The sequence below is a fragment of the Balaenoptera ricei genome, chromosome 3 (genome assembly GCF_028023285.1).
Source record: "Balaenoptera ricei isolate mBalRic1 chromosome 3, mBalRic1.hap2, whole genome shotgun sequence".
Lineage (NCBI taxonomy): Eukaryota > Metazoa > Chordata > Mammalia > Artiodactyla > Balaenopteridae > Balaenoptera > Balaenoptera ricei.
In genome coordinates, this window is record NC_082641.1 from 14,931,700 (window position 1) to 14,944,722 (window position 13,023).

The window sequence follows — 13,023 nt, forward strand, 5'->3', positions numbered from 1 at the left end:
CTCCTGCTGAATTCATTTTTATTGAACTGTTGTTTCTCTTTTATCCAGCTGTTCCCTCGACTCTCCCAGACCCCTTTGTCACACCATGTTTGTTATCTAAAATATTTGGTTTTAATGAAATTTTATATGCAATGCTATCACTTTGGTAATCAATGTATGTCACACTTCTGAAATTATAAAATATAGGCTGCTATAGGAGCTAACCAAAGGATGAAGAGAGGTCAGTGGATGGAAACTGATAACAGCATGTTAATTTAGAACTTCTTTGGCATCTTAGTGATCATTTTAATAATTACATTTTTTTTCTATCCAACCTTTTAACATTGCCATGCAATTCAGGTAGTAAATAATAAAACTCCGTCAAGTTCATATCCTCCTGTTTTTGCTGGACAGTTTCCCTAAAATATTATAATTAAATTGACTCTGTTTCCCTTGCCAGGAACACTGGAATGACAGTTCGTCTGGTGTTTCTATTATATCATCAGCTTCTCCTCCCACCCCCATCCCTTCCTATGCAATGCGTTGTTATTGGCAGGCTTTGAGTAGCTCTGTCAAAATTACTGAATCACTTTGTCCTATTCTCTTCTTTCCCACCTAAGAAAATGCTTAAAACACCAGCTCTACTTTCCCTCTGTGGCATTCGTTACTCACATTATCTGCCACTACATTTTGAGATTAACTATCAGAAATTAAAAGATTGAAAAAAACCCTCATTCAAATAAACATCATTTCTGACTCTGGGTCTCTCACTCCTTTTTCTTTCCCTTTCTCTCTTCCTTCCTTCCTCCCTTCCTTCCTCCCTTCTTTCCTTCCTTCCTTCCTTCTTCCTTCCCTCCCTCCCTCTCTCTCTCTCTCTCCCTTTATTTCTTTCTCTCTCTTTCTTTCTTTCTTTCTTTCTTTTCTCTTAATCTGGTATGTTGAAATTATGCTTTTTACTGACAAGGATATTCTCTCACCTTGTAAATAATTCCTTAGATTTGAAATTCTGTGGAAAATAATGGCTTTTGAGTTAGTGCATATAAAAGAAGATTCCTTTGCCTTGATTATGTAAGATCCAAATGTTGAGGAAGATCTTATCTGCCATGATCTGGCAAAAATTTATTGGCCACATATTTTTCTTCCATTCTTTTACTGACATACAAAAAAATAACAATTTAAAGTATCAGCATATTCTGAGATATATTTCTAGAGGTCTGCAAATTCTATGCATTGAGTTAAAAGGCAGTCACCTAGATGATCCAGATTACTATTACATAATTTCACTTAGAACTGCCTCATACATGAATTCTGCCAGTGCTCATGTTGGCAACGGGTTTCAAATTATTGTATTACCAAACAGTTGCTCAAACAGAGGTTTCAAGTAGCTTCTAGCAGGAAGCATAGTTGGCATATTGAGTCTTAAGGCACAGCATTGATGAATATGCCAAAAACAAAACAATTTGAGCTAAGTAATCTATTTCCTATTCAGGTCAATGATCATTCCAACTGGATCATTGCATGGACGTTTAGCAACAGATGACAAATGAATTTTTCTTGTTTCTTCTAAACAAAGGAAAAGAAGGGATTAGGAAATTTAAGCAGATGTCCTGAGTTGGAAAAGAACTGATCATTGATATGAAGCTGATAAAAAGCCAGTACATTGGGAGTAAAGTGAGCTGGGTGGATGATACTACCGGATAAGCTAGGATATAAGCTGGATGCAGTTTAAGCAGGGTCTTATAAAACAATTTTAACTTTATCCTAAAGGATGAATAAGTTAAAGAAGGCTTTTTAATATTGGAACAGCAATATCTATGTTCAAAACATCACTTTGCTATTGAGAGGAAAATGGATTAGAAAGGGAATGAGAATGGAACCACGCACATTAAGGAGGTTATTGCAGGGCTGAGGAGAGGTGGAATTTTGAGCTGGGAAGATGATAGTGGAGCCATGAATAAGTGGAGATTCTAGATATATTGCAGAGAAAGAAATAATAGGGCTGATAGAGGAGATACTGGAGTAAGGAAAGGGAGGAACAAGACAACTCTAAGGCTTGTGGGTTGAGTAACTTCCTGAATAGTCACATCCTATAAACCAGGTGGTAAAAGGTGGGACATCACTAGGATCTAAGGGGGAAATCAGGGCTTTGTTTTGGACATAATGATGTGGAAGTGTCTGTAAGACAGTTTAGTAGAAATGACAAAAGGGGTTGGGTATATGAATCTGAATTTCCATGACATGTCTAGGTTGGGGACATTAAATTTAAGAGTCATAAAGATATAAATGATAGCTGATGCCATGTGAATGAATGGGGTCATACAGGAGAGCATGTGAGACAAATTATAAGAAAGCATAAGACTAACTGCTGAGGAACTCCAAATTTAGATGTTGGACCAAGAGTGAGAAGCAAGGAATAAAACACTGAGAAAGGGACAGTGAGGCAGAAGAAAAACTAGGAAAACATGGCATCATGAAAGTCAAAAGAGAAGATTCCAAGAAGAAGTGATGAGTGGTATCAAAGGTTACTGAGAAGTAAAAGGAAGTGAGGACAACAACCAAATTCTCCTGGATATGGGACATGCAGATCAGAGATGTCTAGAGATCTTGATTCACTATCCTGTGCTTTTATTGTACGAATTTGTGTGGGAGTTATATTTCAGAGTGAATGGGAAGTGAGAAATTGAAGCTTCTGTGTATGGACAACTCTTTTGTTCAAACCAGTTTTGAGCGCAAGAGATGCTGGAAAGAAGATATAGTGTCATGAGAAGGTATTCTTAGAATAAGACATAGTAGAGCACACTTGGTTCCAGTATGAATAATCCAGAAAAAGAAAGAAGTTAACGATGTAGGTCAAAAAAGAGACACCTTCAAGAGAGTGAAATCCTTGAGAAAGTTATAGAAGACGGGACCCAAATCCCAAAAGGGATTATCAACCAAGCTTACGAGAATAGATGCGCACTTTTGTAATTGGAGGTACCAGAAATAAATAAGGTTGCTAACTGAATGTGTGTGTGTTGAGGCGGTGATGGGGTAAATAAAGGATTTTTAAGGAGAATAAGAAGGAGGGGATATTTAAGAAACAACAAGGCATTTCCAAAAACTGTTGAAATTCTTTTGATGTTTTGATCAAGCATTTAAAGTGAAACTGCTCAGATAGTTGTATGATCTTCTTTAGGAATGTTAAGATGTTCTCATGCACTAAAGGAAAAGGACGTTATTTGGTGTCATCTAGGGTTGATTTTTTTTTTTTTTTTTTTTTTTTTTTTTTACTGGAGTGTAGAGGAACAAGAAGGAGGTAAGGAATTAAAGGTTTTCAGTGGAGCAACTATAATAATTGAGCATGAAATGTAATCTGGGAAAGGAGAGACATGCAAATAGGATAAGGCTATTGATAATAAGAAATTGATAGAATCGATGCATTGGGTATTTTGATGAGGTGACAATATTGTTGATATGTGAATATAATAAGCAAGTTAGAAAGATAAGAGATGACAGAGAAATTGGATATTTCAAATTAAGATATTTTGGGTAATAAAAGTATGTAAATTATAATTATGGAAGTAGAACCTGGAACTGAGTGGAAGTAAAAGTTACTTGACCTCCAGAGGTACAGGATGGAGAAGAGGTTTGTTATTAAGAGATACCCACATGGATTTTGGACTCACCAAGAAACACTAGGAGTCAGGAGTTAGAGCCTTTAACATGAAGAGATGGCAAGAATGTTGGTATATATAGCAGTATTAAGGAAGAAGGATAGTATTCTTGAAAGCATGTCGCTCAAAGAGGCAGGTCTTTTTCTTGTTGTTGCCCTACAGGAGGAAAAAGAGGAAGGAATTGCTTAGAGGAGGCAACTGAGCAAGGAGAACACTTTCCACATTTTCTGTCCTTGTATCATTAAAGGACATAAAACAAATCAAACAACTCAGATTCACACAGTGAAAGTCAGGTTTCAGTTAGCATACAAAAATGGTGAAGATAATATGGGGTCGAAGGTATAAGGACCTTTACTAATAATAGTTAATATTTACATTTATTTTCTGATTTAATTATCATAGTCACCCAACAAGGTAGAAGCTCTGATTCTCTCTATTTTACAAGTGAGGAACTCGTAGCACTAAAATGTTGAATAACCTTCCCAAGGTCACATATCTAGTAAGTATTGGTGCCATGATACAAAATCAAGCCATCTGACATCAGATTCTGAGCTGCAAGTCCATCTGTCCCAAAAAAGTGAAAGACTGGCTTTCATCTGGGAGTATACACTACCAAAAGAGGATAACACTGGGAATGATGATGGGATGAATGGAGAGGCTACCCTTAGGGCAGCTACTGAAATACTAAGAATGTGAGGTCTGATAGTTCAATCCTCAGTTGGAGGAGAATGAATATAATCAGTTCTATAGCAGTGGTTGAAACTTATTTCATCATGGCAAGGATGCTTCTGGAATACCTACTCTATAAGTTGCACATACGTGTGACTTAATCACAGAAAGCTGGGTAAAAGTTTTAGAGTGCAGTAGACATTTCTAGTCCTCACAAATACCCTTCCTTTTTGGTCATATGAGAAAATATACTTTCAGCCTCCTTGCAGTTAGGAATTGCTACATGATTAATTCTGTCCAAAGAAAAGTGAGAAGTGGGGATGTGTGATTCTTCTAAGCTAAGGCACTTGAAAGTCTCCAAGCAATTCTCCAGGTATTTTTCTTCCAATGTCATGGCAAAAAATGGAGGTCTCAGTGGTCCAATGACCAAACAGCAAGAGAGAAATAATTGAGTTGCCTGGTAGTTGCTGCCATGGAATGCTGCAGGAAGGAGAGTTATCCTGGAGAGTCACCTCCTTTGGCAGGGGGACTATGGTGTTGTCACTGACATAGTCTAACTGGTCTTCAAAAACACAGAGAGAGTGAAAGGAAGGACCAGATGCAGAGAACGACATGAAAAGAGGCACCAAACTTAGAATGAACAAGTAGCCCTTTTCTAAAAATCAGTGAAAGAGATTTTTCTTTTCTTGTTTTTAAATTAATTTTTATTGGAGTGTAGTTGCTTTACAATGTTGTGTTAGTTTCTGCTGTACAGCAAAATGAATCAGTTATACATATACATATATGCACTCCTTTTTAGATTCTTTTCCCATATAGGTCATTACAGAGTACTGAGTCGAGTTCCCTGTGCTATACAGTAGGTTCTTATTATTTATCTATTTTATATATAGTAGTGTGCATATGTGAATTCCAATCTCCCAATTTATCCCTTCCCCCCACTTTCCCCCTTGGTAACCATAAGTTTGTTTTCTACATCTGTGGCTCTATTTCTGTTTTGTAAATAAGTTCATTTATACCATATATTTAGAGTCCACATATAAGCGATATCATATGATATTTGTCTTCATCTGTCTGACTTACTTTACTGATTATGACAATTTCTAACTCAATGCTTCTTACTCTGTTTCTTCTCAGATCACCTGCTATGGTACTGCACATTGAACGTCTATTAACACATGCTTTTTTTTTAGTAATCTTCTGTTTTTTCATGGAACGCCTCACATCTCCAGGAATTATAATTTGGGAAATGTTTTTCTAAGTCTCATTTTTAGTGTGTTCAGTTACTATATTAACTACAACTGCAACTCTCAATTATCCGTTCTTACTTCAACTAGATAAATACCCAGAAAGATGATGAACACAGGTGAGGAAGATATTAGAATGTCTCATATTTTTATATATTTCTCTCTCAGGAGATCCAAACTACTTCAAGGAGTGGTTTAATCCATCCATCCATTAATCCATGCATATATGCTGATTGGCTGAGTTACTAGATCACAGAAATAAAGGGTGCTTGAATAACTTACTTCTCAAGGAGTTTCAAGGAAAACTGCAGTCTAATGGTATGACTTTGGATTATATATAGTAGAAAGTCATACAACAATATAGTGGAAATTATTCTTACCAATAAGTGTGTTTTTGGTTGTCAATCACAGCGATTACATTTATAATTTTAAATCTGTTTATAAATCACACCAATACTCAATTTATAGAACACTATAGAAATAAAAATACGTAAGCAAAAGTATTTACACAGACAGATGATATTTTCTTGCTCATAATACGTTTATATTGTTTTTAGGAAAAGATAAACACATGAGAAGTTAAGTAATATTAAATATGCTTCCACAAGACCTGTTGGTAAATTCCAAAGAAAGACCAGGAAAGGGGAATGTTTCTCTCTTCATTCACACCAGTCCCACTGTGGCTTGATTGTTCTGTAAGAGAGAAGGACTTGCTAATATTCTTGGCCAGAGATGGAGAAATGGATTTTTAAAGAGATTACAAGTAGAAATAATCTACTTCTGTGCTCCAAAGGACATGATCTCTCTATTCTCCTACTTTTTTCTTTTCTATAATGATTTCTCACATTTTCTGTTCCCCCATGTCACAAAGATACCTAAAAAAAGTGATGTCTCTCTTTCTGTTTTCGACCTCCTCTGGGTAGTAGAACAAGTTAGGATTTCCCAAGGAAAGCTGGTTCTCTCTCTCTTTCATAATCTCCTTCTTTCTCTCTATTTTTGTCAGTGTAGGACTTGGAGATTCCTGGAAACATGGCCACAGTTCTCTCTTGGTCTTTAACCTCTAGGATGAACAGGAAGTAAGTGGTCAGAGATTTAAGACACTCAATGCTGAAGGGAATCACAGGGAAGCATTCAATGGGGAGCAGGAGATGAGAGCTGAGTTTTGGAGTAGGACAGGCAAATAAGAGGTGGGAGAGTATTTTCAAAATACAGAACAAGAAGTGAAACTAGATAATTAAATAGGCACAGAAGTAGAAAAAACTCTGACACAGTACTTGGGGCCCTGTAGAGAACTGGGTGAGGAAATATTGAAATATACAGCCTGGAGGTGAAATGTGAGCTTATAGCAAAAAGAGCGAACTTCGTGCTAGGCAATGAGTCAGTACACCTTTTGTCTCCACACACTCCCCTCCAACTCCTGTACAGTTTCACTTTATGTACATCAAAAATATTCTCAGGAAAGTGTTTTATACTCCCTCTCTCCACTTTTTTAGTTCTCATCCACTTTTCAACCCACAAGGTCTAGCTTCTTCTCATTGCCCTATCAAAAGGTCATATGACCTAAGTGGTCCCAATTCCTCATATGATGTGATCTCTCACCTTCATCCCAACCTTTATCTTTCTTAAAACACTCTACCACCCTGAATTTTTTTAACACCTTAGATCATTGTTATAACTACTAATTTAATGATCCTCTCCCTTCTCAAATTCCTACGATAGAGTGTCTCATACTACTTGGCTTCTACATGTTGGGATTGCTAGCACTGGGTTTAGGATCACATCATCTTTTATATCTACCTTCTTGCCCATTCTTTAATGCACCAAAAAACCTTAAATGTGTCTCTCATCCCAGACTTTCATACTTCTGACTTTTTATGTCCAACTTCTTACACAATGTCTGTCCATTTTATTTTACCAATACCTAACCTATTTATCTCACAGTAGACATCATCTTACCCAGACACTCAAGTTAACAGTCAAGAATTAATCTGGCTTCCTCATTTTTTTAAACTACATACTGAATTAACCATTTCTTAGTTTGACTTCCGAAATACATCTTAATTCCACTACTTGCTTCTATCTCCACTGCCAGAACATCACTGAAAGCCTAATTAACTTTCACCAGGACTCCTGAAATACCCTTCTTCTATGTGATCTCCTTCGATCCACCCCAATTCTCCTATAATCTCTTCTTTACCAAATGTCTCCACTCAGACTTTTAAATATCCATCAGACCATGCCTTTTTTTTTTTTTTTTTTTTTTTGGCTTAAAAGTTTCCATTGGTTTACCATTAGAAAAAAATTCAAAGCCCGTTTCAATGCCTACCATGCTCTGTTCAATCTCTCTCAAACTTCACTTCATAGCATCTTCCATGGTTCGCTCTAAGCTTCAGTCATACCCAAGCTTTCCAAATACTTCCAAATTCTTTCCTACTTCAAACATTTTGCTGCTCCCTGGGCCTAGAGTTATACAAGCTCTTGTCCAGTATTATAGCACCTACTTATTTCCTTCATAGTGCCTATAATTTTCAGAACTTAATTCACATGAAGCTTAATTCATATGAAGCTAACATTTATTGTTCATTTTCCGCATTAAAATGTAAGCTCATTGAGGGCAGGAACCTCACTAGTTCTTACTTACCACTTTATTTTTAGAGCCTAACAAATTGTTTGGTAGATGGTCGAATCAATATTTCTTGAATGAATGAACATTTGTTGTAAGGCAATGGATCATACTGTGGACTGTTAAGGAAAGCATTTTCAAAATGATTAATCACTTTCCAGCTTAAATTTCTAATTTTTCTTTTTTAAAAAGTTAAAATTAAATAAATGCCAAACTTGTTACTATTATTTACATTTATATTTATTTTTGCTCTCAGGATATTTGGCATTTTACTTTTAAAGGATCATTTTTATTAATATGCTATTCTGTCAGTCATCCATTTATTGGATCCTCAGTAATACTGTGGTCAACAGCACTTACAAATGGGTACAGAGTATAAAAAGATGCATCATATACTAGGTTGAAAACCCAATAAATACTGTGTATTACCTTGCTCTTTCTCTAAAAGCAATTAGGTGTTTATGATATTTGCTTAAAGCCTAATGAGTATCAACGCTTCTTTTCACTTTTTATGACTTCTTAAACATTAATTTGAGCACAGGCCTTCTGTGTTAAACAAATGAATAAAACAAATTATTGAAACTTCAGGGAAAAACTCCCTCAAAATGCAAATTTAAAGACAGATACATGTGAGTGTAAAATGTATGTGTCTACATATATTGCACACATACATATATATGAAGAAATAAGATTCAGGATTACAAAGGCAGGTAAAATAGATAACTTTTCAGGTCCTTTCAAACCTTGAAATACAGCATTTGATGAATTGTATCTATTGTCTGAGAGTGACCAGAAATCACTGAGATCAACTGAACATTTTCACTTGTTTGATTCAACTGATTCTGTTTTAAAAACAGATTGAAATTCAACAAATTCACTCAACTGTTTGGATGCCTGCTGCGTACCAGGCTGGGTGCCAGGTAATAATGATTCCAAGACGAAGGAAGCATATGCCCTGCCCTGGGGCATTTCATAATCTTGTAACTGAGACTGTCACGGCAAACAAAATAGGCACTGTATCTATAATATGAGAAAATTTAAGGTTCAGACATAATAGATGAAAAGACGTCTGTGTAGATTTACTTTGTGTGGTAAGGAAATGTTATCAGAGAAGTTTACTTCATGCAGCACAAGTAATACTCTAATTCTAATCACTGGGGTATTTCACCTCTCAGTTCAGTTAATGAAATGCTCTGCTTTACATTCATACCTATTGGTCTAGCTATTATTTTTCCAAGGATCTGAGGATATGACCATCAGTCCCTTGTTCCTCCAGGTGTGTTCAGTGTCACCTCACACTCAGTCTAATTTGTGAATAAAGCTCAGTGGTGTCCTAGAAACCCCCCTTTCACCAGTGATGGATAGGTTAATCTTGCTGTGCCAAAATCCATATCCAGTACCCTGGGAAGCTGAGTATAAGCAAAGCTGCAGTCTTTTGTTTTAATCCCCTCCTGAATTATTTTGGTCCATGTGACAGCACTTCTGTGAAGAGGGAGTTTCCTCTTCCCTCTACAGTTTCTTCTTTGGGACTAGAGACCTCCTTTATGAGGCATCCATTTGCTTATGTCTAGATAGACTTTCTCTTTCCAGCTCTCTCCTTCATGACAACCTTATTCCCAGAACTCTCAGCATTTGCTTTATTCCTAAAATTATGGAATCATTCCAAAATAAAACAGCATTTTCAACTTAACCTAAGCATCTCTATTTCTAGAAAGGTCTGTTTAACACTCCATAATATATTGTTTCCATTAGAATGTCACATAATTTATTGGACCCATTTAAATATTAAGTACAAGGTCACCACACATTGTAGGACATTATTATGATGTATTGGTCATGATGCAAACAGTTGAACAGTCCTAACCCAGACTATTTTCTTGACTTTTTTTCCTTTTCCTCTGATCTGCCTCTGAGTTTCCAACATACCCAAGCAGCTGTATATGCATGAATAACAAGTAACAAGTAACAATCCAAAGGAACTGTTTCAATCATTATCAGGTAGGAAAAAAAAAAGAGTATTATTTAATTGCTAATTTAAAATTCATTCTAATAGAGTAAGCTATGTTAAATAATTTATATGTTCAATGTACTCTTAGTTTATGAATAAAATAATAATTCTTGAAAAAAAACAAGTTGTAGACTTTGTTGTACTTAAAATAACGATTTGACTTTTGGGAAATTTGTAAATCTTATAGACATAGACCTCAAATAGGTTGTGAGAAAGTTTTTTTGGATGTGTGTGTGTTTGTTTTGTTTTTTGGTTAACACCTCCTAATACCTAATGTGTTCTGAGCACTAATGATGTTTTGAAATTTGCATTAAGATGCCTTCTTGTTAGTGAGAACGTAATTAACCAAGGAACGGAAGACACAGTGTAAAATAGTGCAAAGGACATCAGGTTTGTTATCATGAGGTTCTTTTATCTTTTCTGTTTATTAAATAATTCTTAATGATTTGGAAGTTACGCATCGCTTTGAGAAGCTAATAAAAATATAGGCTCTCTCGCCATTAAAAATATATATATCTATAAATATATATAGTCTGTGGCAATTATTAAACCATTGTCTCTCAGCTTCAACCCTATTCTCTATACCCTGCTTGCTGATTGAGGAGCTGGAACTCGGACCACTGGATTTCTGCTCTGTCAAAACCGTCTCTCTGTTTGGCTCTGCCAATAAAGGAATCAGAGGAAGCTTGCAAGTCTGGACGAGGAAGAGACTTGTTCCTTCCTCTCTGCCTTACATGGGCTTCCTGTCTGCTTGTACTTCCTGTGAGCGTCACTGCTACGTCTTCTCACCCTGGAAGCAGCAGCTATTTTTGTAGCAGCAGCTGAATGCAGTCAGCAATTCTGCCAGCAGTTGCAGAATCAGCTACATCTTGCCTTCCACCCAGGGACACATGTTTAGTCCCTCCTGAGAAGTCTGGTTTTCGGCTCCCAGAGGCCCCTCCTTTAAGTTTCTAAGTTGTTGCCACTATCCCATTGTTTCCTGAGCATTTGGGCTTGTGGTGGTTTGTTTTTTATAGTTGTTACCTTCATGATAAATGCCCTAGCATTTTCTTCTCACCCTTTATACTTAGTTAACAATTCCTTAATTCTTTCCATTCAGGTAGCTGGTGTGTTTACAGTCAAATAGGCTCTGGCTGATAAATATTTTCACAAAAACAAAAAAATTTTTCTTCAATTAATTTACCCTAGGTTAAGAAGTGCTTCATCAGTGGATCTCTGAATCTGTGTCTTTTCTAGAATTCAGTGATTCTTAAGGATATATGATTGGGGACATAAAAAAGACAGAAAATGATCAATGAAAATATTAGTGAAAATATAAGAAATAATATGTGAAGATGTAAAACAATCATCAAGACCATTCTGTACCTATTTTGAACTGGAAATGGATTAAGAACAGAAGGCATTATTTGTAGGGAAGTAGAAGAGAAAAAGGAAAGTTTTTTTGTGATGGAAGTGGGGGGAGTAGTCTTGGCATATGGTCCATAGGCATAGAGTACGGATTTTGACCAGCTGAAGGCAACAGGAAGCAGATGAGTGAAAAAACATCTTTCAGAAAGATTAAGTTATAAATGCATGTAATAGAACTGCAGAGGAAACGTTTTTAAAATAACCAGTTACCTGTGGAGTCACTCTTGATACACCACAGAATTTCTTATCGCAGCAATGCAGTTGTTCAAATTTAGAACCCAAAATGAATTTCTTACAATATTCTGGCAGTAATTCCTGCACATCCATAACTGTCAGTAAATTGCATTGTCACTATTAGGAGGTGGCTATCAGAACATTGCTTTTATAACAGAGGAATTCCCATTTGTGATATCTCAATTCTCCTAATTCCTTCATTTTCTTCTGACAGTAGAAAAGGGTCACCATAGATGTATAGGGTTAGGGGCCAGAGGCTGCAAAAAAGTGAAAACCAAAATCTAGCCCCTTTCCTCTGAGAGCCCGATTCCAAGTAAGGGAGACAGAATCAAGTTTAACAAAACTTGAATAAGCCGCATAAGAAATTAAAGGGAGAAATTAGTGCTAGAAGTAAGAGTGGTCCAGGACACACTAATGACTGATCATTCTCATTGTCTTTCCAAATATGGTTTCAGGCCTGGGGATAAGAAGGCTCTTTGAATCATCCCTCTCACTGTTGCAACTCACTGTTGTTGAAGGTAACCTGCTGCGTTCAGTGGGATAAGAAAGAACACATTTGGAAAGCCCTATTCTGCCCTTCAGTCCAGGTCACGGGGGATGGGACTGAGTGATGAAAAGCTCCGTGCGACCATCCTTAGGGCAGTGCAATTCAAAGTGACTGCCACTGAATGTGTTTCTGGTCCCTTAACTATTATAAAGAGGAAAAAAATATACCAAAAAGAGAAACGTTTAGAAGGGAAACCCAATCAGTACATATATTATTGCAAAGAAAACACTCCACTACTTCCTAAGTGACAACGGAGAGGATAATGAGCTGCTTTTATTATATTAGAGACTGATTTATTTAATTTAATCTAATTTTCCCCCACAGATTGGGGAGCAGGTGGTGTCATCACTTTTCTTACCGTACTTTGCATCCCTTCCTGTCCTCTTTAGTCAACTCTCTTGAGCCAACACCTTGGATTCATCTATAGCAAGGTCCAAGCTTTGTGGTTCAACATGGTAGCCTCTGCCCACTTGTGATTACTGAAATTTAAGTTGATTTAATTAAAAACATTTCTAAAGAAAATTTCAGTTTCTCCGTTGCACTGGCTAAACTTTAAGTGTCCAATAGCCACACGTGGTTAGTAGCTGCATCTTAGACAAGCCAACCTCCATCATCCTAGTGTTCCAAAGAACCCTTCTATCATTTCAGAAAGTTCCCTT